Source organism: Echinops telfairi, unplaced genomic scaffold (genome assembly GCF_000313985.2).
Source record: "Echinops telfairi isolate 266 unplaced genomic scaffold, ASM31398v2 ScPeMD7_6080;HRSCAF=6971, whole genome shotgun sequence".
Lineage (NCBI taxonomy): Eukaryota > Metazoa > Chordata > Mammalia > Afrosoricida > Tenrecidae > Echinops > Echinops telfairi.
The window spans coordinates 82,763-110,603 of NW_022109980.1; the positions used below are offsets into that span (position 1 = coordinate 82,763).

The window sequence follows — 27,841 nt, forward strand, 5'->3', positions numbered from 1 at the left end:
CATGTGGTCCTCTCTGTGGACTGGCTGCTCTATTTGGCCTAGTGGGTCAGGATGTGCTCCAGTCTCTCCTCCTCCCCCGTCGTAGTATTATTTTCATATTCAGCAAACGTCATTCCTGCTAAGGAGAAAAATCTATGCTCAGTCTAATCAACAGATAACCCAGACATCCACACTTGCATTTTAGCTTTAAGACAACCTTCTGCAGATCTCACACTTGATGGCTAAGAGTCATAGCCCAAAATAAAATTCAAAGCACACCCTTTCTTTCTCATCTCCTCATGGTTCTGGAGTCCACAGGAATCAAGTGCATCAACATTTGCTCCACCTTGCATGCCACCCAGGGCCTGCCAGGGTGGATGTTTCAACCAAACCCAAACCCACTCCCATTCAGACCCACCGTGGCCCTGCTGGGTTTGTGAGATGGTCACTCGACTTTTTCGATTGCTCTGGTGGTGATCACTAAGGTTAGCTCTTGGGACGGTGCAGCAGAGGAGCACAAGTGGTGCCAAAGGAGGATGCGCTGCAGAGAAACCCGTGGCTTTCAGTTCCCTTTTCTGCAGGGCAGCGCTGTGAGTGCAGGGTGTGCAGATGGCCTGCAGATGGAGTGTGGGGCTGGCCCAGAGGTGCAGCCCAACACAGTAGCCCTCAGAGTATGGGCATCTCCAGCTCTGGCTGGTCTCTCAGCAGGCCAGGCCTCAGACTGGAAAGACCAGTCTCACTCTCTCTCCAGGCACTGAAAGCGCAGGGGAGTGGGGGGCCAGGGAGGGAGGAATAGCTGAAGGTTGATGGGTAGCTTCACAGAACCTGGCGCTACCAAACGCCTTCCTAGAACCCACTCCAAGCTGCTTCTCTGTTTCCCAGTTCTCTGACCCAGAACCTGCTGGCCTTGCTGCTGAGTGACCTCACCAGACACAGAAACTCCCTCCCCAATTTCTCCTCTTGGTAGTTGTCCCTTGCCTTTCTTCCCTGTCCAACCCCACCCAGATCTCAGGAAGGGCTCTAAATATGGAGGGTGGGTGGGTGGATTCACTCCTCCTTCAAGCCAGTCTGAATACTGAAAACTAATCACATTGACTCCCCAGACACCACACCCCCACCGCCATAGAGTCGATGAGTACAACTGCTCCTTAGGGATTCACAGACTGTACCCCTCTCTAGGAGTATATAGTCTCTACGGAGAAGTGACTGCTGGGTTATAAATGCTGACCTCGGGGTTCGTAGTCGAGTTAGTTAGTTTATTGTGTCAACCTGGCCGATAAACACGTGGGGTTAATTGAAGGGCGGAGAGATAAATGGCTCAGTGAGCCTCGCCTTTAGAGTTCTTGGGTCTCTTGCTTTCTGATGGTCGGACCACGGTGCAGCTGCCTTAGCCAGTTCCTTGCTTCAACTGACAAGGCTCACTTCCTGCAAGACATCCCTGAGGAGAAGCCACATGGAACTACTCCGATGCAGTCCTCGGTGCGGGAACAGCCGTGTGGAGACCCCTGCCAGTGCTGAGATGCTTACACGTCCACTGACTCGGCTTTCCTCTTGCGGTCGGCATCATTGTGTGTGCTTTGTAAGATGGAGGAGGACTTTGTGTCAGACACATGGGTTAATGTTGGACTTGTGGGCTTGGGCAGCACTGGGTTGGGATGTTTCCTTGATGTGCACTTAACCTTTATATAGAACTCTCTTATACATAAGTTTCTGTGGATTGGTTTCTCTAATGTACCCAGATTAACACAGCAGTGCAAGGCTTAAACCATTGCATCACAAGGTCTCCTTAGTGTACACAAGCACTGCCAAATGAAACCTGTGTATGGCAGCCTCTAGTGGGCCTATCCCTTCCTGGATCATTCTAGAAGCATCCTAGAATCAGAGTTGGCCATGTGGTCCTGGTCTTTCTCAGGACAGCGGTATGCTGACCAGGGACAGGCCTGGTAGCCCAGGCACTGCAGGGTCAGTGCCTGGAGGGAGGGGACAGTAGGTTCAAGAACTCCTGGAGACAAGGTCTTGCTGGAGGAATGAGTGGATGGGCCATTCCCTTCCAAACCACTGTCCTCCAGTGGCTTCTTGGGTTTTCAATAGCTGTCAACTTTGGGAAGTAGATGGCCAGGCCTTTCTTCTCAGGAACTTATGGCTTGATTTGAACTGCCTATCATGTGGTTAGTTGTCAAGTGCATAACCCTTTGCTGAATTATTTGATCCACTCAAGGACTGCCAGGGAGGATCTGACCTGGGAAATATAGTAGCATGTTGGTTCTGCCTTCATGTTCTAAACACAAAGTTAGCAATTCAAATCCACCAGCTGTCTTCAGGTACAAAGATGAGGCTTTCTGTTCCCATAACAATTACCCAAAGGGGAAGGTCTATTCCATTGTGCAGTGTCATTGTGAGTTGGCATCCCTGCATGGCAGTGAGTGCGGGGTTTGTGCTATGCTCCATCCAATTCATGGAAATATTTGCAACCACCAAAGGGAACTAGACATATACAGATATCCTGTGGGACCTACATGTATTCTTGGGTGCCCTCCACTCCCCCCACCACTGGCTCAGCCTGAGTGTCCATACAAGCATCTATTCGTATGTGGATCCCCAACATTGCTGGGGGCAGGGTGCCTCTAACAGAATTTGCCTCTGTTGCTTTTATCTCTACCCAACCTGTGAGTGTCTTCACTGTCTGATTATTTGTGGCCATCGTTCCTCATATCGCACAGTGTCTTCCCCTTCCCTTTTCATTCCACAGAATTGTTGAAGCCCCAGGTAATTATCACTCTGTCATCAATAAGAGATACATAGTGTCAATCGTCAGGGATCTGGGCATCGGTGGCACTGCCTTGTGCTTCTGAGTTATGAAAGTTTTCCACCTTGGACACGTGCTGACTCACCACTCTTGCTTGTTTTCAAGGCACTGTCTGGATTTCCGCCCCTAACTGGGTTTGCCTCCCAAGAGTTCTAGTTTTGCAGATTCCAAAGCGTCATAGTTTTAGTCCTTGGGTAGTGGGAGAGTTAAGTGCTAGGTCCCTACCTGAAAGGTTGGGAATTTAAACCTCCCCAGGGTTGCTACACAGCGGAATGGACTCAAAGGCATTGAGGACGCCACAGCCACTCAAATCGCATGCAGGGCTCCTCATAGGCACATGGTGGCGCCATGACGCAGAATACGTGCAAGGTAACTGAGTTGTTGGATTTTGTCTGGTTCTTTCTAGTCAATATCCAGATTTAACATGATTTTAAAGATTTCAGTGACACGGGGTGAAAGCGTTGGCCTGCTTGGTGAAAAGTTAGTGATGGCAAAGCGCTAGCACCTCTGCCAGAAGTGAGGCAGTTCAGGAGGGGTTGAGGAGAAGGGCTGTGATCTGCTCTGCTCTGCTTTGCTCAGGGGGACAGTTTAGGAACCCCGAGGGGAGTTCAAGTCTGTCCTGTGGGCTCACTGGGGCTGGAATGTAATGGAAGGCACATAACCCGACGAGAACAGGGACTGTAGACAGGAGTGTGTAGTGGTTAAGTATTGGGCTATGAACTATGACCCGCATGGTCGGCATTGTGTAGTGGTTAAGTATTGGGCTATGGTTAGTAGTTAAGTGGCGTAATGGTTAAGTATTGGGCTATGGTTAGTGGTTAAGTTGTGTAGTGGTTAAGTACTGGGCTATGACCCGCATGGTTGGTATTGAGAACTCACCAGCAGCTGCGCTGGAGATAGTCCTTCCTACTCCCATAAACACTTACAGTTTCAGAAAAGCACAAGGGGTCGCTATGGGCCAGCTTTGACTTCATAGCAGTGAGGATTAATAAATGTCCAACAGAAAGAAACAAGATAGTTTTATTAATTCAAAAGCAGCAGCAGAAGGAGAGCTAGAAAGAGAACCAAGATGAGGGGAGGGGGCCGAGTTGGGGAAGGGGAGACTCGGCAGGCATCCCATGTAGGCCCCACCCTGTGGGCAAGTTTGATTCTGCAGCGTCTGGGACACAGAGCTTGCACAGCAGGCGGTGTGGCCTCACAAGCTGGGGTCCCGGAGCCCTCCGGACTGGGAAGCCCTCCGCCTACACCTGACAGGGGCTCATTCTTTAAAATCCTAGTCCTCGGACTGGCTCTCGAGGGTGTGGCGGGTTGGGCCTTGTACCTCTCAATCCCGAAGCTCTTATTCCAGGTGTCTAGGGGGCATGGTGTTTCCGGTGGGGCCACCCGGGACTCTGTATAAACAAACCACCAGGTGTGCTGACTTTGGGGGTGAACCGACTGAACCATCTTCTCAGAGGGGAGAGTCTTGCTCCGAGCTTTTGGGAAGAGGGGGCCATCTTCACCTCCAAGTTGCCGCTCTGTGAGCGCGGAGGCCTTGGGTGCAGAGGCCTCCCCAGGACCATTCAGTGGTGCTCGCTCTCGGCCTGGATACAAGCCGCACCGCCCTGCCTGTTTGATTCCTCCCAGGAGGCAGCGCCTCACTTGTCAACCAAACTGCAAGTTGGAGCCCTTGGTCTGCACATTCGCCATCCCACCAACCACCATTTTTTAAGTCCACCCACTGCCTTTGAGTGAATTCTAATTCTTAAGGACCGCGTTGGACAGGGCAGATCTGCACCGTAGGCTTCCAAAGCTGTGAATCTTTCTGAGAGCTGACAGCTGCCACTGGTTTCTTACGTGGAGCCAAAGAACTCCCCCCTCCCCACATCTAAACTTGAAGCGGTGAGGATGGCAATGGTGGGGTCATTAACCCTGAGCCTGTGTAAGGATGCAGCAATAGACAAGCCGGCTCCACATAAGCCGGCTCCACATCCAGCGCAGGATCTCTGTCCTGGGACGACCTCAGAGACCCCGACCTTCCAGCCTGAAGGAGCCTCTAGGACTCACCCTATTTTGGCCACAGGGGGGACCACACCAGGTGGGAACCAAAATCTTTTCATGGAATATTTGACTTGCTGGTTAAAGGCTTGGCTGAGAACCTAAATGTTGGCAGCTCATTCCTCAAGATTTGTGCTCTGCTCTGGTAAAGATGGAACACTCAAAGCCCAGTGTTGGCAGTGATTCTGACTCAAAGCAACCCTATATAACATCGGACAGAGTCACCTTTCCCAGACAGTGGCTGGACTGTTTGAACCCCCCTGACCTTTTCGTTAGCACAGCAGGCCTGTCCCCTGGTCCAAAGCAGAATCCAACTCCTTTCTTTTTATTTTTTTTCTAAAGTCATTTTATTGGGGGCTCATACAACTCATCACAATCCATACATACATCAATTGTATAAAGCACATTTGTACATTTGTGACCCTCATTATTCTTTTTTAAAAATTATTTTATTGAGGGCTCGTACAAGTCTTATCACAGTCCATACATCCATCCATTGAGTCAAGCACATATGTACACCTGTTGCCCTCCTTTCTTATGTCCCTCACATCGGGAGACATGCACATGTTCAACAAGTAAACTTTTACTCTTTTAACACTGCTATCCCTTATGAAGGAGGTTTCCTGTTTGTTTTCAACAATAAGAACCAGATATCTTAGAGGCAATTTGGAACCACAGTGACCCAAGAGGGTCAGGGCCTAAGTGGGCTTTCTGGGCTTTAGTGTGGCTTCATTGCATTTTCAGTGGCTGTCATTTTCTGGAAGCATATGACCAGGCCTTTCTTCTGCAGCACCTACCTCTGAAGGGATTTGAACTGTCAATCGTTTGTTTAGGAATCAAGTGCATGATCATTTGCTGAGCTAGCTTGTTACCCAGGACTTCCAGGGTGTACAGTATTTTCAAAATCAAACCCAAACCTTTCTTTGCATTGGATAAAATATGCATCTCTTCCAGAAAGTTGGCCATGCAGCTGTCTTCCAAATTTCTTGGAAGGATGAATGAGTGCTTGTAGAAACGTCTCAATTGGTATTGCATCAATTCCTCGAACCTGGGCTAATGACTTTATTGCTGCTTGAACTTCTTCCTTTAGTCCCATTGTTTCTTGCTCATATGCTACCAACTAAACTGGTGGAATGTCTTTCCCCCCAACCGTTTTATTAGCATATACTTCACATACCATACAACTCAATATTTCAAGCATATCAAGAAAAGTTGTACTATCAACACCATAATCAGTTTGAGAACATTTCCTGCAATCTTGTACTCATCATTATTATTTCTCCATCTTCCCCCAACCTCTGCTGCTATAGCCCCAAGGGACTACTGATGCGGTTACAATCTCTATAGATTTGCCTGTCCCGGATTTCACATACAGAACAACCTTAAAAACAAGCAAATAACAAAACAGATCAAAACTGACATCTAAAATAAAGCAGAAAATATTAAAAACTAGAACAAATGTAGGTGGGTCATAAGGAAGAGCAAATGATAGGGCACTAGATTTTAACCTGTGTCTGCCACAATTTACTCCCCAAAGCATTCTGCATGGTAACAAGGCTATACATCTTCTTGTGATGCTTCTGGCATTAATCAATATTTTGCCCATAGAACCTTTGAATCTTCTCCCTCACGGCTCAAACTTTTCCTTCAGTTCATCCGGTTTACACAATGTTGAGTGGATATGTGCTTCCTCTGTGGTTTTCTAACTCTAGGTCTTTGCACGTTCCACTATAATATTTTACTTTGTCTTCTTGAGCTGCCCTTTGGAATTTTCTGTCCAGCTCTTTCATTTCATCATCTCTTCCATCTGCCTTAGCTGCTCTATGAAAAAGAGCGAGTTTCAGAGTCCGTTCTGACATCCACTTTGATCTTCTCTTTCACTTCTGTCTTTTTAATGACCGTGTGCCTTCTTCATGTGAAACTTCTTGATGTCATCTCACAGCTCATCGCGTCCTCAGTCATCCGTGTTCAAACCATCAAATTTGTTCCTCAGGTGCTCTGGAAATTCAGGCGGTATAGACTCAAGTTTGTATTTTGGCTCTTATGGACTTGTCTCATTTTATTCAGCTTCAACTTGAACTTACATTGAATTATTGATGGTCTGTTCCAGGGTCAGCCCTTGGCTCTGATGTTGAGCTTCTCCGGCACCCTTCCCCACAGATGGAGTCAATTGGCTCTCTGTGTATTCCATCTGGATAACTCATCTTTTGCGCTGTTGAAAAAAATGTATTTGCTATGGATAAGTCATTGGTCTTCCATAATTCTATCGTACATTCTTTGGCTTGGTTTCTGTCACCTATACCATATTTTCCTACTACTGCATCTTCCTCTTTATTTCAAACTTTCACATGACAGTCATCAAAAACTATCAATGCATCCTTATTTTGTGCTTCCTCTACTTCACACTGAAGACATTGGCAGAATTCTTCAACTTCTTCATCACCAGCTTTGTGGTTGGCACATAAATTTGAATAATTGTACTGATTGGATTTCCTTGAATGTGCATAGATACAATCTGGTTGGCACATAAATTTGAATAATTGTACTGATTGGATTTCCTTGAATGTGCATAGATACAATCCTATCCCATTACAATTCCATCTGCCTTAGACACTCTAAATTCCAGAGTAGTAGTACAGGTCCACTCGGTTTCCATAACTGTGAATCTTTTCGGGATTACATAGCCTCATTTTCTGCAGTGCAGTGGCCAGTGGTGTTCATCCCCGGACCTTGCAGGAGCAGGGCAATGCTTACTGCACCAGGTCTCCAGCCTCCTCCATCATGGTTCCAGCCTAGAAAATCTGATGGGGCCATGCTACACTGTAGTACACAGCAGAAGCCACTGGGTGGCACTTGCTTGGGTTTTAGTGAGTGGGTTGAAGGCACCATGGTGGAGTAATGGTTATTTCCTGGTTGGCATTGAAAGGTTAAAAATTCAAATCCTAGAATTGCTCCCCAGGAGAGAGACCTGGTGATCCTTTGCTGTAACGATGGCAGCCTAGAAAAGCCTAGGGGATAATTTGACTGTTTCCCATGGGGTCGCTAAGAGACATATTCTAGTAATTTCATTTTTCCAGGAATTGTTTGGATTGTAACCCTGCCTTTGTGATCAGAGCGTTGATGGGACTGCCCCGTGTTTCCAGAACTTGCTAGTGTTCTGTCTTTGACAGTGGCAGACTCACCGCTCCTCTGTTACTTGTTTTTGTGGCAATGTTTGAGGTTTCCTTCTCTGACAGTTTTTGCTTTACACGGGTTCCAGCTTTTGCAAGTGTTCCTGTCCAATGCTCCTCGTCTATGGGTGGTGCCATTGGTTACGCGCTGGGATACTAACTGAATGGTCGGCATTTCAGACCTGCTCAGAGGCATTGGAGAAGAAAGGCCTGGGGATCTGCTTCAGAACATCACAGCCATGGAAAGCTAATGGAGTGCAATTCTACTGTGAACCACACGGGGGCCCATGACTCAGCTCTCATTCATGCACTGTACCTGATGTGTTTCTGCCTTGTTCTTTGCAGTATTCTTCTAGATTTAATTTAAGACCACAAGAGTACAGTGATTAAAGCACTCAAGGCAAGGTTAAGGATAGAAACCCTCCACAGGTCCTCAGCAAAACGGGCAGCTGAGAGAAGAGAAGAGCAAGTGATCTGCTCCCCTCAAGTTGACAGGCCTGGAAAGCCTGTGGGGAGTTCTAGTCGGTCCCATGGGCTCACTGAAGCGGGAATGAACTCGAAGACACACTACTTTGCCGATGATCGTGGCTGCATGTTCCATCTTTAAGGCCTGTGGCTCCTCCATTTGTGGAAGGAATTTCTAGCTCATGGCTTCATTTGATTCACCAGCCGGAGGACTCGACTTTGGGGTCGAATTGGAGTGAACCAGACAGTCACATCCCTAAGTGACCACCTTCCAGAGGAGAGGCATGATGCCAGCTCTTGGGTAGAGGGAAGAGTCCACTTGCCTTCTATGAGTCGGAGTGCTGAGCCTGGAGACCTGGGTGCTGAGACGGTTCCAGGTCTTCTCAAAGGTCACCCCACCCTGGTGTCTTTCAGGGTGGTGTCTATGACAGCATTTGCCTCTTTTGTCTTTAACCCTTGCAAACCTCCCAGCATCTTCCCCTGCCTCCATCACTTTTAGCCAAACCCTGCCCTATTGCACACTGTCTTCCCCTGTCTTTGAATTCCATTTTCCAGGAATATTTTAAATCCTCCTGGTAGTTATCTATCTCCCTAACAGTAGAGGCTGCAGGGAGGCCTCTTTCTTGTTCTGTGGAGATACCTGAGTTTCCTTTTCGGACAGGGTTGGCCTCAGGGAGAGTCTAATTTTTGAAGGTTCCACTGCACTCCACTCCTAGTCTCTGGGTGGTGGCAAAGTTTAATCGCTGGGCTACTATGGAAAGGCTGGCGGTTCAAACCTATCCGGAGGCACTGCAGAAGAAAGGCCTTGGTGATCTGCCTCAGAAAAGTCAAGTCAAAACCAACTGAATTGCAATTCTTCTCTGAGCCACATGGGGCGACGTGACTCAGAACACATTTAATGGTAACCGAGTTGTTTATTTGTGCATTTTGGTGGGGGGGGGGGGGGTGTTAATCGTTTTATTAGGGGCTCATACGACTCTTATCACAATCCATACATACATACATACATCAATTGTGTAAAGCACATTTGTATATTCCTTGCCCTCGTCATTCTCAAAACATTTGCTCTCCACTTAAGCCCCCTGCATCAGGTCCTCATTTTCCCCCCTTCCTCCCCGCTCCCCCCTCCCTCTTGAGCCCTTGATAATTTATAAATTTTTATTTTTGTCATATCTTGCCTGTGTTGCCTTTAGAGCTGGCATTGCACTATAGAAAGATGGAAGGTTAAAATGTCAGGGAATTGATTTATATATTATTGCCCTTTTAATAGAATGACTTTCCAGCTTTGCACGGGGCTCTCTCTTGGAATTAGCATCATGCTGGAGTCAAGCGAAACCCCTTGGTTCTGAGATGTCGCTCCTCACTCCTGCGCGAGAGAGGGGGGCACATCCTAAAGGGATGGTGTAAGGGATGATGCTTCTTACAGAGAAAGAAGTCGCTGTCCAGTGTGTGGGCCACAGACAATTCCTGGGCTTTCTGACAATCGCCTTCCCCCACCCCCCCAGCTGCCATCTCACCCCACTTCTCAAATGTGCTGCGTGGCCCTCCTTCTGATGTAAGTGGATGCAACTTGCTGGGTTTGACAGGCACTGACTCTCACCTGCTAGGAGATACCTGGGCCATGCTAGGTGAAGCACATCAAGGAACAGGACCTGTCGCATCCATCCTGGATCACTGCGCCACACCTGCTGATGAGAAGCTGGCAAATCAAACCTGCCCAGAGGCACTGCAGAAGAAAGGCCTGGTCATCTACCAAGGGAATCCCATGGAGGGTGTTGTACTCTGACACACACTGGGGTGCTGTCAGTTGGGACAGACTCTATGGAAATCTGGTTGTTTTCATTTCATATTTTATATAAATTCAGTTTTATGGTAAATTGAAGGTGCTTTGGTGGCACACTGGTTACAGCGCTTGACAGCTAACATACATGTCAGCATGGAATTCACCAGCAGCTCTGCAGACTTTTGGGATGCTACCTATTATATCCTCTGCCATCAAGTAGATTGCAACACATAGAAACCTATATAAGGTCGCTGAGACTGATTTATATGGGAGGAGACACCTTCATTTTTGTTCTGCAGAATGAAGGGTGGGTTTGAACCTCTGACCTCAGGGTTCCCAACCGAATGTGTGGAACCCAGCGCAGCCGAGGCTCGTTAGAAAAGCCTTTGGGGCAGTTCACCTGTATGCTATAGGTTCCCTACGGATCTGAAACTACCGAAATGAGTCGCCCTCAGGGCAACAGGAACTTGGTGTTTCAGCTTTGAGGAGTCCCCGGGCTGTTTTCCTCACGGGGCCACGCCATTTTGCATCCCTCCCACGCTGTACAACACGCCGGCGTGTGCACGTTCTCCACAGCGCTCCCACCGAAGTGTCTTTTTATTTAAAGGCACCTTCGTGGGTGTGAGGGGCCCTGGGGTAGTGCTACTTAAGGGGTCGCTGTCACCGAAAGGTTAGCAGCATGAACTGCAACGCGACTGCGGGGGGAGGGGGGGGTTGAGGGGGGGTATAGACCTGGGGTTTTGCTCTCGTGAACATTCTGAACCCACTGCCATCTCGTTGGTTCTGACCCAATAGGATCAGGTAGACGGCTCTCAGGATGTCAGACGCTTGCAACCCTTGGTATGGGAAAACAGCTACTGTATTTGAAAGGAAGGAAATGGCGCGTCAAGGCCAGATACTTAACCCATCGCGTCACCAGGACTAGATTCCAGCCTGGAAATACTCTGAGGGGCCCTGGTCCTCTCTCACAAAGGGATGGTTTGCGCTGGAAAGCACTCTGCGGCAGTGGGTTCAGTTTGGGTTTGGACAATTTACCGGAGAAGATCCCCGGGTCCGGTGGATCTGCTTCGTGGTTTGAAGTCTGGGTGGTTAGCATGGCTGCCTAGGGGCAGAGAAGTTTGGGGACACAGTCCGCGGGAGGGGCTCCCTCAGGAGGGGCTCCCTCCCAGCCCTTGCTCCTGGCAGGCAAAAACAACCTCACGTATAGGCTGAGCAACAGATTGGAGTCCCAGTCCTGCACATGCGCGCTCCCACCAGCCCCTTCTCTGTGCTGCAGCCATGGTCCGGGAGTCACAGTGCCCTCATTGGACAGACGGGGTGCAGCTGCCCCATTGACTTCCAGGGCTGTGAATCTGTCCCAATGCTGACTGCCACACCATTCTTCCATGAAGATAAAGAAGCGCCCCCACCCCGTCTCAACCAGAAGCAGGGAGGATGGCAATAGTGGGCTCCCTGGACCCAGAGCCTGTGTGAGGACATGGCATCGGGCACGCCGGCCCCGCCGGGAGCCCAGAGCAGGGTCCCCTGTCCTGGGACAGCCTCAGAGGCCCCGACCTTCCAGCCTGAAGGAGCCTCCAGGGCTCACCCGGCTTGGTCTGCAAGATGAGTCCATATCTCGTGGAACCCAAATATTTTCATGGAGCATTTGATTTAATGGTTAAGGGCTAGGCTGACAAACTAAACATTGGCAGCTGGAACCCCGTGGTGTGGGTGGAAGGAAGGAAGGAAGGAAGGAAGGAAGGAAGGAAGGAAAGAAGACTCAGTTGGATCTGACTCATAGCGAGCCTAGAAAGGCTTCTGGGACTGTGAATCTTCATGGAGTCACACAGTCACCTCTCCCAGCCCAGTGACTTGGGTTTGAACCACCGATCTCTCAGTCAGCACGGCAAGCTTGTCCCTCAGCACCAACTACACATTCAGCCACTTTTCTTACTACCTCACACACGAGCAGACATGCACAAGTTCAAGCGTGGACGTTCTCTCTTTCTAACACTGGTATCCCTTAGCAAGGCTGTTTAGAACAAACAAACACTAATCACCATGTGCCTCATAAAGACCCAGACGTCTTGGGCTCCATGGAATTTAAAATAGACTCACGGACTCTCATCTTTTGAAAGTAGAGTGCCAGGCCTGTCTTCTGAGGGACTTCTGAGTGGATTGGACTGCTAATATCTTTGTTTGTGAGTCAAGTGCATATCCATGTGCTTCATCGCGCATGCCACCGAGGAGCAGCCAGGAAGGAGATTCCAATCAAAACCCAGACCCACTGATGGCGTCTATTCAGAGTCACCTTGACCCTGTTGGGTTTCTGACACTCACTCTGGATGGGAGCAGAGAGCCTCACTTTTCTCCTTCAGAGACCTGCTGTGGACCTGGGGATTGGCATCCTGACATTGCCACCTTGGGCTCTCCTCCCTAAAGAAAGACTTTTCTCTGTGGTGTGGCAGGGTGACGGTGGGGCTCCGTGGGACACAGAAGCATTCAAATTAGGGCAGGACCTGAACTACATGGGATGGATTCGGCCGGCCGTGTACGGCTCCTCAGCCAAGTGGCTCTTTCGGTACACGCACGTGGCTCTGAACAAAAATTGAAAATGAAAATAAAACAATCATAGTTTCATGTAAAGGATATCATTCAGATAATGGTGCATTCAATCATCTGTAAAATATGTTTATGGCTGTTGAATAATTTTTAAATTCTTGTGAGGAACAAGATTGGCTCTTATGTCTCAACGTTTATGGACCCCCAGTTAACCTATTGGAATCCCAGCTAAAATTCGGAGGAAAAGGAGGATTTTGAAAATTTCTAGGCCATGGAGTGAGGGGCAGTTTCACCACAGGCCTGTTTGTCTGTCCATCTGGGCATGCGTCTACCTGTCTCACCTATGGAGCCAGCTGAAGCGGAGGTGTGTTTTCCTAGACTAAGATGGATGGGGAAGGCAGTTGTAAAGCCAACAACCTGGCCCCCCTGTGGTCCTTTTACGTGTAGGTATTGTGGGGTGGAGAGGGTCAGCCCTGAGCTAAAATGTCTGGAATCCTTTGGAATGTCAGCCTGAAACATTGCTAAGAGGCTGACGTTGTGGAGGAGACAGGGGGAAGTTTTACCGCCATTGGAAATTCGCCCTTTAAAAGCAACAAACAAAAGAACGTTTTTAGTGGACATTTCCCTCCAACCTCGTGGTTAGCATCCGAGCACCTAAACCACAGCGCCACCAAGGCTCCTTAGGAGATCCCACAGAGCAACTCCCATCTGTGCAATAGGTTCACTAGGGATCAGAATCAATTTGAAAGCGCACAGCAATGACAGTACCTTTGTGTTTCCTTTGAGGACTCGCTGGACTGGTTTCCAAATGTGGTCGGGCCATTTCACATTCCTCCCTGCCCTGTACGAAATGTCCGGTGACTGTGGGTTCTAAGTAGCACTCACAGTGACGTGTCTGCCCAGTTTCAACCCTGATGATATGAGGAGCCCTGGGGGAGTGCCATATGAGGACTTACAGACTCAAAAATTTGCCAACTCGAACTGGAAGGCCACTCCCCAGGAGAAAGACCTGCCTGGCTATCTGTTCCTGCAAAGATTACTGATCCCACTGTAAGCAACCCACTGTTGTCCTTCTCACGACCTCTAGTTAAGGTGGATGGGACTTCTTTAATTCTGCAGAAGAAAGGTGCGGCAATCTGTTTCAAGAAAAATTTACAGCTTTTGAAACTTTTTAGGGCTCTTCTGCACCATTACATAGGGTGGCAAGAATTCAGAATCCACTCAAATCAGTGGCTCAGCTTATGAGAAGGGGCTTGTTGGTAGCACAGTGTGTGCCGAGCAAGCTTACAGCTTAGCTGACATGTGAAGTGGTGCCTGCCTGGGAGGAGGGGGTGGGCAGGAACCTGCCCATCTGTGAAGGGGGTTGGTCCCAGGGACATTGAGGCTCTCTTAAAGGGTCCCAGAATTTCTCTGAGACCAGACCCCCATGCTCACCACCCAGATTTCAAATCCCCACACAGATCCACAGTAGAAAAGCCTGGTGATCTGTTCCCACGAGCATATAAGACCCAAACCAAACGCAGCCATCCAGCCGGTTGCAACCCTTCGCAGCACTAACATGTAGAGTGGACCAGCTCGTTGGCATCCCTGTGACTGTGAATCCCTATGGGATTAGACAGCTTCTTTTCTCTCCAGTGGAGTAGCGCCATCATAGGGCGATGCATATTGAACTATGTCATCTGGGCTCCTCTGTACAGATTCAAACAAAAAACCAAACGCATGGCCCTCAAGTCAGTTCTGAGTGTGGGGGCGGTGACGGGCGATGGTGGGGAAAAGGGTAGCTCTGCAGGCCTCCAGCGCAGGCCCTACCCTGAGGTCACATGTGCTTCTGCCGCGTACGCAGTGTGAAGCCAGAGCCTGCATAGCACCTGGTGCGGCCCCACAAGCTTTTGTCCTGGAGACCCTCAGCCCTGGGCCGGACTCCCCCAGACCTGACAACCAGTCACTCTTTAAAACCCGGAGCCCTTACCTCAGACTACCTCTAGAACACGTGGGACATCTGGCCATGGGCCTCTCAACCCCCAAGTTCCTGCTTCAGGCTCCCTGGGAAGCACAGCAGCTCTGCTGGTGGCACCCAGTCAACAGCCTGTTAGTGCATTGACTTTGAGGGCAATCGGGACAGTTGCATTCCTAGAGGGAAGAGTTATTTCTGCATGGTGGCCTGGGCGCAGAGAGTTCACAGACCCACTCAGAGGTCCTCCTTCCCTGCCACTACCCAGAGGGGCACGATCAAAGCCCCGCCCCTTCCACTGAGCAGGAGTGGTCAGCTAAGCTCCAAGTTGGAGCCCTTGTTCTGCACACAGCCGGACCTGCCCCCCTTTGTGTACACCTTGCCACTGCAGTCCAGTCAGTTCCCAACCATAGAGACCCTAGAGGCTGAAACTCTTCCTGGAAGCCTCAATGTTGGTGCATTACGAGGCTAGTTCTGGAGAGGTCCGGGTCTCCAAGAGGCTCAAACTCCTCCCAGAATATCTTTGATTCTTTGCAGAGCCCCTTCACTCCGTTCTGAACCAAAAATCAGCAACCCCGCCCCCTTCATCAGGTCACCAGACCTCATCTGACCAGAAGAGGCGGGGATACCTATCGGGATTCAAAATGTTGTCATGGAGGCAGACTTAATACGTGCTTGGTTGGCAGCTGGGTCTCATCTAGCGGATGCGCTGAAGAAGTACCAAGTGATTTGCTCTCGTGAAGATTTTTTTAAAAAGAACTTAAAAAACCCCGAACACATGGCCCTCAAGTCCATTCTGATCCATAGAGATGCCTTTATGTTCCCAGGGCTGGAAATCATGACTATAGCATGCAGCCTCATCTTTCTCCCATGGAGTGGATGGTGGATTTGAACCCCTAGCATATCCCACAACTCCAGAAAAGAATCAAACCACTTTTGATACCGCCATGTGTATATTTATTGACATGCACATATCCAATAAGTAAAGGTCCAGCCTTTCTAACACTAGTGTCCTTTGAGGAGGATATTTTTATAAAATTAACAAACCAACAATAACCAGTTGCTGTAGAATCTATTCAAACTTTTGGCGACTAAAGTATTTCAAAATAGGATTGCCTCATGGTGACTCCTGGTGTTTCCTGGAGGATGTGCTCCTTTGAGTTTTTAATGGCTTCATGGGGCTTTCAGTGGCTGTCATTTTTCAGAAACAGATTGCCAGGCATTTTCTCAGAGGCACTTCTGAATCAATTTGAACCAACAATCCTTTAGTTAGCCTAGTGTATAACCATTTACTTTATTGTTTATGCCACCCAGGGACTGCTGGCGAGGAAATGAGCCCTCCCTAAAGAAAGACTGTTGGCTTCCCTGTAGCAGAGTAACTGACATTGAAGTTCACTGTTAACAGGAAGTATTCAAATTAGTGCACGAAGAGGCTGGGTTATCACACGTTTCCATTAGATAGGAAATGTAAGGACTAGTGAATATGTCAATGGAGCAGAAAAGGAGGACGAGAATGGTTCCATAAGCTGAAGAATAGACTCGATGTCACTGAATTGTGCATGGAGAGACTATGCTGTGTATGTTCTCAGAAACAACATAAGAAATAAAGTAAGGGGAGAGCGGGGTGGAGGGGGGCATGGTGACTAATTAAGACGCACCCATCCGGAGCTCCTGCTGCCAGACCAGAAAATTGGGGGGGCAAGTTGAAGGAAACTGGGTGGTAGAGTCCTGAAATTAGAATTAGGGTACTAGGGTCTCTCCTAAACACTTTTTTTTTGTGACCTCCACTCACAAAGTGAACCAAGAACGCTCTAAATCGCTCTAGGTTCAGGGAGCTGGGCTCGCGGGCTCCAGCTGAAAAGCACCTCCCGCCCTTTCACCCTTTCGGCCAGAAGTAGCGATTTTCCCAGGCTGACGCCCTGAAGGGGACATAATCCCATACACGAGGAGAACCCCACGCCAGAGCTCCCGTGCTGTTAGCTGCCTTGAGCTCATAGCCTGGGGAGTGGTGGGGGGTGAGGGCGGTAGCCATAATTTGGAGTAAAAGAAAAAGCAGAATTTTACCTGAGGCAGATCGTGGTGTGGGAAAAAAAACAGGCGGATAGTCAGAGTCCAGGGGGGGGGCGAATCAGTTCCAATTGGCTGAGAAGGAAACAACCCCCCCCCAATAAGCTGGATCTCCCCCTCTGGGGGTCAACGTGACAGCCCCCAAATCAGAGCATAATATAAAAAAGAGTGAAATATATATTATTGGTAAAAACTCATACTCCAGTCCTGTTACTTAGCTCCAAGGAGCACGTAGAAGATGGCCCTTAACATAAATCAGCATAAGAAGAATCCCACTCTAAGGAATGCCAGATTTTAGCTACAGGGCTTGGAGGCTTTTTGCATAACAAAGACTGCTGAAGCAAGCCTAAGCTCCTAACAGAACACAGAGCTAGAGCCCAAAGCCAGGGAGACCATTTAATTTGATTCTATTCTAGCTGGCCAGGGGGGGAAAATGAAAAATAAAAAATCCTCTGATCTAGTAGGGCGCCAGCAGTCTAGATAGGCCAATAAGCCCACCTTCTCTCTCAGTGATTCTACACACAGATGAGGCCCTACACGGGGCTGTGAGAACACCTTACCCCACCCTGCTGTAGTGCTACATACAGCACAAGACAGGTATATCAGTGAATTCCAGCGCTCAGTCCCATAGTGGGAACTGATGCCTAGCCGCTGGTGTGATCTTGCCTACGAGAATAATCCCACCCTGTTTCTGTGGAACCCTACATCAAGCGGGAACACCACCCTACTACCTTTAGGAAGAGCTGGAACTCCTCCAGCCCCACAGACAGGTGATCAAGTCTTAGTTATCTCATTACTTACCACTCTATTTCTTTTTTCTTTAATCACTCACTCTATCTTTCCAACCGCAGTCGGTCTCAACAAGCACAGGTTTGTTTGTTGTTTTTATCTTTCTTTCTTCTTTTTCCCTCTTTCTCCTCTTCTTGCCCTCTTGTTCCTATCATACACAACTACTGGCTTCCAGGCCACTACCCTCGGCCTAGGGCAAATCAACCCAAACAGCAGGGGGAACTCCAGCCTGCCCTATGTGTGAGTGCTGTACACCACACAAGGCAGCTGTGACAACCATCTACATTGCACCACACTGTTAAGGAAGCCTAACACCCCCCCCCCCCAAAAAAAATAGGGCCATTAATGAGGGAATTGGGACAAACCTGAGAACCTTGGCACTGGGAATACATAGGCTATCAGAAATAGGGAAGGATACAAATACAGTGGTGTCACAAATTGACAAATGGGATATACTGAGGATAAGTCACCTATGTACATCGAAAGAATTCACCAAGAGAGTAATAAGAGAGTCCACGGACTGGGAAAACATCTTTAGCAATGACACATCAGACAAAGGCCTTATTACTAAAATCTACAATACTTTGCAAGCTTACATAAAGAGAAAAACTAACTGCCCATTGAGGAGGACCTGAACAGAGTTTCACAGAGTCTGAAATCCGAATGGCCAATAAATGTATGAGAAAATGTTCCCGATCATTAGCCATATGAAAAATGCAAATTAAAACAACTATGAGATGCCACCTAACACCCTCAAAGAGAGCCAATTCAAAAAATCAGAAAGCAACAAGTGTTGAAGGGGTCATGGTGAGGTAGGAACTCTCATCAACTGTTGTGGACCTGTAGGTATGTACAGCCATTAGGGAAATCGATTTGGAGATTTCTAAAACAGATGGAAATTGAGCTACCATAAGTCCCAGCAATCCCCTTACTTGGCATATACCCAGAAGAGGCAAGAAACAAACCATGGCCAGACATCTGTGCTCCATTGTTTATTGCGGCACAGTTCACAATTGCAAGGAGTTGGAATCAACCAAAATTTCCATCAACCGATGAAAGGATTAAAAAAACTGTGGTACATACATACAACGGAGTACAATGCATCGCTAAAAAGCCATGATAAATGCATGGAGAATATTGCTGCGTGGAAAGAACTGGAGGAAATTATGCTAAGTGAAGTAAGCCAAGCACAAAAGGACAAGTACAACATGTGTCCACTGAGGTAAGTTTATAAAAAAAGAAAAGAAAAGAAAAATGCAAAAGTGGAACGGGGAAAATGCTACTGTATACAAACACTCCAGGGGTGAGGTCCAGGTACTATGGCAGGGGTCAGACCAAATCCAGGGGTACATATGGTAGCCAACTAAAAATAGGGGAGGGAGGAAAGGGGGGAAAAGAGAGACGTGTGGTGGGGGAATAGGGCACTGACCCACCCAAGGGGAGGGTATTGTTTGTGTCTCCACAGGGAAAGAGGGACCAGACTTAAATCCAGTGTTCTAGGATGTGAATGCAGCCTGCTGGCATGGAGAAGGGAACCAGTGGAGGGTTCTGAGGGCTTGGTCTCAATACCAGCTGCATGGACAACTGCCCCTTCCACCAGAAGAATTTACTTCAGAGGATGGCACTGAAGCTGCAGCTAGGGGAGAGGGACATGTCTGATCAGAGCACACGGGAGCAAGTGAAGGGTGAGGAAGACAGAGTGGAGCACATCCTGCCTGGTCCACCAGGCCTGGAGGATAATATCTCTGCTCCGAACAGCCAATGCACAGAGTGGACCATATGGCTGATCCCACTATGAGACCCGACGTCCCTCACTGACCCATGGCCCTACAGGGGAAAACACTGGAGACTCAGTGTCAGGATTGGCCAGGTCTGACGCCGCAACACGGAGGCAAAACACTAAAGGTGTGTAGCAGATCAACAGGGGGTGAGCAGAGCAGGGAGCTCCGGAGGGAGTGCAAAGAATAGACTTTGGGGCCAGACCATGGCACCCCATCGGACTTGACTGGAGGACACCCCTAGAGGTCAAAAATCAGACCTTGATCTATTTACAGCTTTTTCTTTCTTTTTAAAGCTTTTTCTTTTAAAAAATTACCTCTAAAACCATAATACCTTTGAGTAGATAAGTATCCTACTGCTGTTTCACTTGTAATTACAGAAAAAAAATTCTTCTTTCAAACATTTGTTGCCATTTCATGTGTTGGGCTTCTAACTACAAGGTCAGCAGTTTGAAACCACCAGTGATTTCATGGGAGAAAGATGAAGCTTTCTACTCTCATAAAGAGCTAAAATCTCAGAAACCCACAGGGGAAGTTCTGCCTGTCCTATAGTGTCACTGCGAATCAACATTGACTGAATGGCAGTGAGTTTATTTGTTTTTTATGCCATCCACTTGGAACTTAGAAAATAAAGTTAAGCATAATATAAGATGATAATGGGTATTATTATTAATTCTACTGTGTGGATAATGGCATTGTGGACACACTGGACATTTTCCATATTTCTCAGTGAGACATGCAAAACTATTTAGGGTTGAAGTGTGATATTTATCATTTACTTTGACTATCTCAGCAAAAGGAGCCTTGGCGGTGCAGTGGTTACACGTTGGGATGCTGGTTGCAAGGTCAGCAGTTCAAACCACCAGCCCCTCTGCAGAAGAAAGACAAGGCTTTCTATTCTCTAAAGATTTACAGTCTCAGAAACTCACAAGAGTGGTTCTGCCCTGTCCTATAGAGTCACTATGAGTTGTTATTGACTCAAAGGCCATGAGAAAGCAACCTCAGCAAAAAAGCAAACACTACATTTAAGGCAAATACCATATTTTTTCACCCACAGCAGGCCAAGTAGTCCTGGATTGAATTTAGTAGTGCACTGGGAATCAGAAAATGAACAATTGAAGCTGGGCATTTGCTCCTTGTAGCTCATCTGAGCCTAGGTATGTTTTCCGGGGTCAAGCAAGAGGGTGGTGTGCATGGCTGCACAGCCTGAGCGAAGGCCGGTCCCATAGTGGGCAAGGGTCATTGCTAGTGCCAGCCTGGGTTGAAATCTTCCAGCCTCACGTCAAGTTGGATGGCAGGACAGCACAGGTTTGGGTGAGCATTGCCTTGGTCCTGTGGGGTTTCTAGGTGGCCCATTCTTTAGATTCATCTGACCGGAACAAAGAACTCGTGACCATTTGCTACCCATGGCTCTCAAGCCTGGCCCGTGGTATCATCATGGTGGGAGATTCGAGCTGCCTGAATGATGTTTTTGGTCAGCCAGTGGGTTAGGCAGAATGTGTGTGACCACACAGCATACCAATACCACCCACCTATACACATCCTGCCATTGTAAGAGCCGTTTCTGGGGCAGCACAAGTGATTTCTTCCTGCCCTGGAGAAAGCAGAGCAGGGAAGGAACTGTGCTGGAAGAGGGGTTGCTCTAGAAACCCACAGGCAGGCTGGTAAGGGCATGCTGCTGGGAACCAATTCACACTATCATTAGGCACCAAGAAAAAGACTTAGCATTATATCCATTGGACAGAAAAAGACATTGGAGTCCGTAAAAAACAAACAAAAAACATTAGTACTGTGCTCTTATGAAGATAACCTGCAAGCTTTCCAGGTATACAAAGCCATATACTACGTGTTAAGTATGTACCACCACCACCACTCAAAAAAGATAAAATATTCAACAGTTGATAAAACTAGGTCATACATCCTAGAAGCCCTGAAGTGATGGCGTCGTGGTTATGCACTGGTCTGCCAACTCTAAGGTTGACAGTTCAAAACCACCAGCCACTCCTGTGGTGGCTTTCTATTGCCATAAATTGTGGAAACCCACAGGAGCAGTTTACTCTGTCCTGTAGGATCACTATGAGTCAACATTGACTTGATGGGAGTGAAATGTGAGGTGGTACATATATAGTAAGGGAGCCCTGGTCGTGCTGTGGGATAAGCATTGGCTTGTTAAGGCAGCTCAGACCCACGGTCACTTGCACGAGAAGTATGAGACAATCTGCCCGCATAGAGATCTGTAGGCTCCAAAGCCCTGTGTAGGGTCGCTTTGAGCTGGGATTGGCTCCACAGCAAACGGCGCTTGTTGTTTGTTTAACAATATAGGTTATTCCCTTTATTTTAATGAATATTTGGAAAATTTTAATAAGCAAACAAAGACAAAAACAGCTCCACATATTGGGAGGTAGAGGGTCAGGATGCTTTGCAGGTTTACCATCTAATGTAAGTGAGAGATGCTCTAGTAGTTGAACACTTAATTGTTTGTGTCACCCAGGAACTCCGAGATCAATCTGTTGTTGCCTTTAGGCAATGTAAAATCCATTCCGACTCAGAGAGTCCCCACATGCTGAGGAGAACTCTGGGTCAGGGTTTTCTAAACCACCATCTTTGGGATTCTTCGAGACTTCATCTCATATGCTTTGGACATGTTCTCAGAAGAGATCAGTCTCTAGAAAAAGACATCACTTTTGGTAAAGGAGATGGTCATTGAGATGAATTGACGCAGTGGCTGCAACAATGGGCTCAATCATAACAATTGTGAGGATGGCACAGGACCAGGCAGTGCTTCATTCTGTTGTACATACGGTGGGTATCAGTCAGAATTGACTGGACGGCACCTAACAATAACAGCAACAATAATATATGGGAGCAAATTGACAGATCTTCTTCCTACAGAATGACTAGGTGGATTTGAACCAGCAACCTCTAGGTTAGCAGCCAAGCACGTTGTTACTGTTGCACCACCAGGTCCCTGAGTTTAATCCAGTGGGGAATAAAAGCAGGCAATAAATGAAAATGCAAAGCAATGAAATGCTAGAAGACCAGCCTGTGTGATCATGAGGTGTCGATAATATAGGGTATCAGGCATCAAAGAACAAAAAATCATATCATTGTGAATGAGGGGGAGTGTGGAGTGGATACTCAAAGACCATCTCTAGGCAACTGGACAGCCCCTTACAGAAGGGTCCCGGGGAGGAGATGAGCCAGACAGGGTGCAGTGTAGCACCGATGGAACACACAACTTTCCTCTAGTTCTTTAATGCTTCCTCCCCCCCACCCCCATTATCATGACCCCAATTCTACATAAAAAGTCCGGCTAGACCAAAGTATGTACACTGGTACAGATAAGAGCTGGAAACACAGTGAATCCAGGACAGATAAACCCCTCAGGACCAATAATGAGAGTAGCGATACCAGGAGGGTAAGGGAAAGGTGGAGAAAGGGGGAACTGATCATAATGATCTACATATAACCCTCTCCCTGGGGAATGGACATCAGAAAAGTGGGTGAAGGGAGGCATCAGTTAGTGTAAGACATGAAAAAATAGTAATAATTTATAAAGTATCAAGGGTTCGTGAGGAAGAGAGGGTGGGGGAGGGAGGGGAAAATGAGAAGTTGATACCAAAGGCTCAAATAGAAAGAAAGTGTTTTGAAAATGATGATGACAACAAATGTACACATGTGCTTAACACAATGGATTTATGTATGGATTGTGATGAGTTGTATGAGCCCCCAATAAAATGATTTTTTAAATCGTTTTATTGTTATGTAATTCATATATCGTAAACTTCCATAGTTTAGTCATATTAAAAAGTTACATAAGTATCACTGCAGTCAGTTCTAGATCATAGAACATTTTATCCCTGCTTACGAATAAAATGTTATTAGTTTCCCATTCCCTCTAACCTCTCCTCCCATGCCCCTAATAAGCCATTAATGCAGTTACTATCTCTATATCTCTCTTGGATTTAATATACTGGAAAACATATGAGAGAGAGAGAGGAGAAATAACAATAACAAAATAGCCCAGAAAATAAAACCACAATCAAGAAAAAAGCGGGAGGCAGGTGCCCCCAGGGCCTCTCGCAATCTCAGGCACTTAGCAACCCCACTCCCCCACCCACCCCTGCACCCTCAGACCTGTAACTTTAAACCTGGCCTGAAGATCATTGAGTTTAAGCCAGCCAAATGGAGCCAGGGGAGGGAAGGGTGTGGGTGGGTCCCAGCCCGCCTCTGCCTGGAACCACCTTAAGGACCCTGCTCTTTGGAGAGATAAATGCTGAGTCCAAATGCCTCAGGCCAAAGAAGTTGGGGGACACTGACAGAAGGCCTTTTAGCTCCCCACATTCCTGCCCCCTGCTCCTTTCCTTCAAGCCTGGGCCTGGGGCTTCCAAGCCTTTTCACCCAGCTCAGACACTCGCCATCCACCAGAGATTATACTGAATGTGTGAGTTCTGTTCTTCATCTTGGGAAGTGCTTCACTCTGGCTCCTGGGTGAAGGAGCCACCACGAGTCACCCAGAAGAAGACATAGTCACCCCCAGGGGTAGAAGATGGCCAGGTGACTCCAGATATGGAATATAGCATGGTGACCCCAGGTTCAGAAGATGGCCAGGTGACCCAAGATACAGAAGATGGCACCGCCACTCCGGGTGCAGAATATACCACCGTGACCCCACGTGCCAGTGAAGAGCCACATGAGGCCACTGACTTGACAGCTCTGGTGCCAACAAGTATAGATGATGAGACACACAACCATATCAAGAACCACCTGATGGCCTCTGGAAGCATAGTCCAAGACCAAGGAGACCCCCAGAGTACCACAGGTTCCAAAAGTGGTAACAGGTTACTCCAGGGAGAAAGTGAGTGTAGAAACACAATCATTGAGTAAGATGGTTTGCAATAGAGAGGTCTGTGGGCCGGCCCCAATCCCAACTACATGGAAGCCCCCTCTCCCCCAGAAGAATTCACTTTCAGAGGACAGCATTGAAACTACAGCTCTGATCAGAGCAGACAGGAGCAAACAGAAGAAGGAAGGAGAGTGGAACACATCCTGGCCCACCAAGCCCTGAGGGCAATATTCCTGCTCAGAGCAGCCAATGCACAGAGAGGACCATAGGGCTGGTCCTACCACGAGACATGGTGTCCCTCACTGACCCATAGTGCTTCAAGGGACAGCATTGGAGGTACAGTGAAGGAATTGTGCCCATTTGACCCCACCTCTCTGGGGGGAAACACTAACGGCATACAACAGAGCAGCAAGGGGAGCAAAGCAATGAAGTCCTGGGGGAATACCAAAAATTGACTTTGGGTCCAGGGCATGGCACCACATCAGACTCAATTGGAAAACACTCCAAAAGGTCAACAAATAGATCTTGAACTATTTGTAGGCTTTTTTTTTTTGTCATCGGCTTTTTTGTAGTTTTTGTTGTTTTGTTTTCTTTTGCTCTGTCTTGTTTTTGTGATTATTGTCGCTGTATGTCTATGTAGATAAGATAGGTGGAATAAACAATCCAGAGGAGAAAACAATGGGACTGATGGTTCCGGTTCTGGGGACACATGGGAGAGGGGGCAGGGGGAGGAAGTGGGTGTTAACAAACCCAGTGACAAGGGAACAACAAGTGATCTAAAATCTATGTTGAGGAGGTCATAGGATTCCTGGTGGGGCTTGATCAAGGGCAATGTAACCAAGAGGAATTACTGAAACCTGAATGAAGGCTGAACATGGGTATGGGACAAGAGGGAAGTAAAAGGAAATAGAGGAAACAACTAGGAGGGAAAGGGCATTCATAGAGGCCTAAATACAGGCAAGTACATATGTAAATATGTTTTTATGTAATGATAGGAAAATAGATCTATGTACATATATTTATAGGTTTAGTATTAAGGTAGCAAACAGACATTGGGTCTCTACTCAAGTACTACCTCAATGCAAAAACACTTTGTTCTAATAACCTGGCATTCCGTGATGCTCACCTTCCAGACACGATCACTGAAGACAAAATGAGAGCATAAGCAAATGTGGTGAAGAACGCTGATGGTGCCCAGCTATCAAAAGATATAGTGTCTGGGGTCTTAAAGACTTGAAGATAAACAAGCGACCATCTAGCTGAGAAGCAACAAAGTCCACATGGAAGAAGCACACCAGCTTGTGTGATCAAGAGGTATCGATGGGATCAGGTATCAGGCATCAAAGAACAAAAAATCATATCATTGTGAATGAGGGGGAGTGCGGATTAGAGAACCAAAGCCCATCTGTAGACAATTGGACATCCCCTTACAGAAGGGTCAGAAGGAAGAGATGTGCCAGTCAGGGTGCAGTATAACACCGATGAAACATACAACATTCTTTTCGTTCTTTAATGTGATCCAAGGATTATCCAAGCTTCCTCTCCCCCACTATCATGACCCCAATTCTACCTTACAAATCCAGCTAGACCAGAGTATGTAAAGAGGTACAGATAAGAGCTGGAAACAGGGAATCCAGGACAGATAAACTCCTCAGGATCAATATTGAGAGTAACAATACCAGGAGGGGAAGGGGAAGGTGGGTGGGGGGAAAGGGGGAACCGATCACAATGATGTACATATAACCCCCTCTCAAGGGGACAAACAACAGAAAAGTGGGTGAAGGGAGACATCAGTCAGTGTAAGACATGAAGGAAAATATATAAATTATCAAGGCTTCATGAGGGAGGCAGCGGGTGGGGGGGGGATGAGGAGCTGATACTAAGGGCTCAAGTAGAAAGAAAATGTTTTGAAAATGATAATGGCAACAAATGTACAAATGTGCTTGACACAATGGATGCATGTATGGATTGTAATGTTATACCAGTGCCCAATAAAATGATTGAGAGAGAGAGAGAGAGAAAAATGGTTTGTCAACAACCCTCGTTGGCATCATATTGGGGATCTTGATAGCCGTATGTCTCATTGGTGGGATCATCCTTATGGTTATGCAGAGAATGTCGGCAGGATACTCACCCTAAAGAGCTAAAGAATTGTGCCCACCTGTCAACATGTTTAAAAAAAGAGAGAATGTTTCCTCCCTCACCTTTGTCCCTGAGCCCCAAGAAAGAAGATGGCCCATAGAAATGCCACCAAACCTCCCTCTCAATCCCTGGTGATCCGCCACTAGCCAAAAGTAACCAAAGGGGAAAATACATGTATAAGACTTGCTCCTCTGAGTATGTGCCTTTTTTGGGAACTCTTTTATGATGATAGTGTACAAGAGGATTTAAAACACCAACAAAATGCATGGAATGCAGAGCAAACTGATGTGAACCGATGTGTAACTAAGATAGGACAAGGTAATTCCATCTGGCCAGTGTACGTGATCTCTGAGGTGGAATGGAGTCTGGATGTACTTGTTCCAATGGAGTACTTGAGTCTTGTGAATCCTCAGTTCTGGCCACACCAGCGTGTTGCTGTCTCTGATCTGTTGAAATGACGCATTCCAGTTTCGTTTCTAAAGCCCTGCATCAGTGTGGATGGTTAAATAATCTATCAGAAAATCTCAACTTGGATAAAATGTCATGAACAGCTGCCGTGATCTGGTCCAGCTAAATCGTCTCCAAGGCATCCTTGGCTGCTCATAAACAGGAAGTCTCTACTTTGGGGAAGATGTTTTGTTGCTTTACCACCAGGCCACCAGGCTGCCTTGTCCAAAGATGACTTTTAAACAACTGCATATAAAGATGTGATATATATCTACTGAGTCTACCACATTTTTCGACAGAGCCATGCCAAATGATTCAAATCAACGAGTCCAAGGGGCACTTCTAGTTCCGGACCCTCTAACTTGGTGCAGCAATTCCCATCCAGCCACTAACTTTGTTTTCCTAAACAGAGCGTGCCTAGCAAGTAGGGGCTCTGTCAGGATTGTGGTGATGCTGCCCTGTATCCTCTATAACCGACAGAGTTCATACAACAGGAAAAGGTCAGCAGCCAGTCAGGAGGAAACAGTGATGTCGGAATGCTGACTGTGTGCCCTTGTCTTACTCACCTGCAGCTGGCCCACCAGCCTGAGTTCCATGTTTGAGCGTCAGCTAATGGAGAAAAGTGGGGAGGTTAGAAGAGTGTGTTTAAATAGCCGTCCCTTTTCATTGACCACATTCCTGAAAAGGAGCTAGAAGTAGTTTATTCTTCCCCCGTCCCCTTCTCCCCTCACTCCAAGTCATACACTGGACCTAGTGCCTGCTGGGACAGGACTTTGTGTTTCAAGGTCATGACTGAGTTGATGCTCAATGCAGACATGTTTTCAAATTAAACAGATGATTGTGTACTAAAAAATGAAAAAAGCAGGAAATATTAAAAATTAGAACAAATTTAAAATGGGTCAATAGGGAGATCAAACAAGCTATTACATACTTCCTAACTCTATCTACTGTAATCATCACTACAATATTCTCTTCTTTGTCTGATTTCAAGGTTATTCACATCACCAGACTATGGTCACAGGGGCTTCAACTGAGGCTTC

General features: G+C 47.4%; 1 pseudogene; it reads left to right on the top strand.

The window, feature by feature from the left end:
• The first annotated feature begins 3,057 nt into the window (after nt 1–3,057).
• LOC101644504 lies at nt 3,058–26,351 on the top strand (annotated as a pseudogene).
• Nucleotides 26,352–27,841: the final 1,490 nt, after the last annotated feature.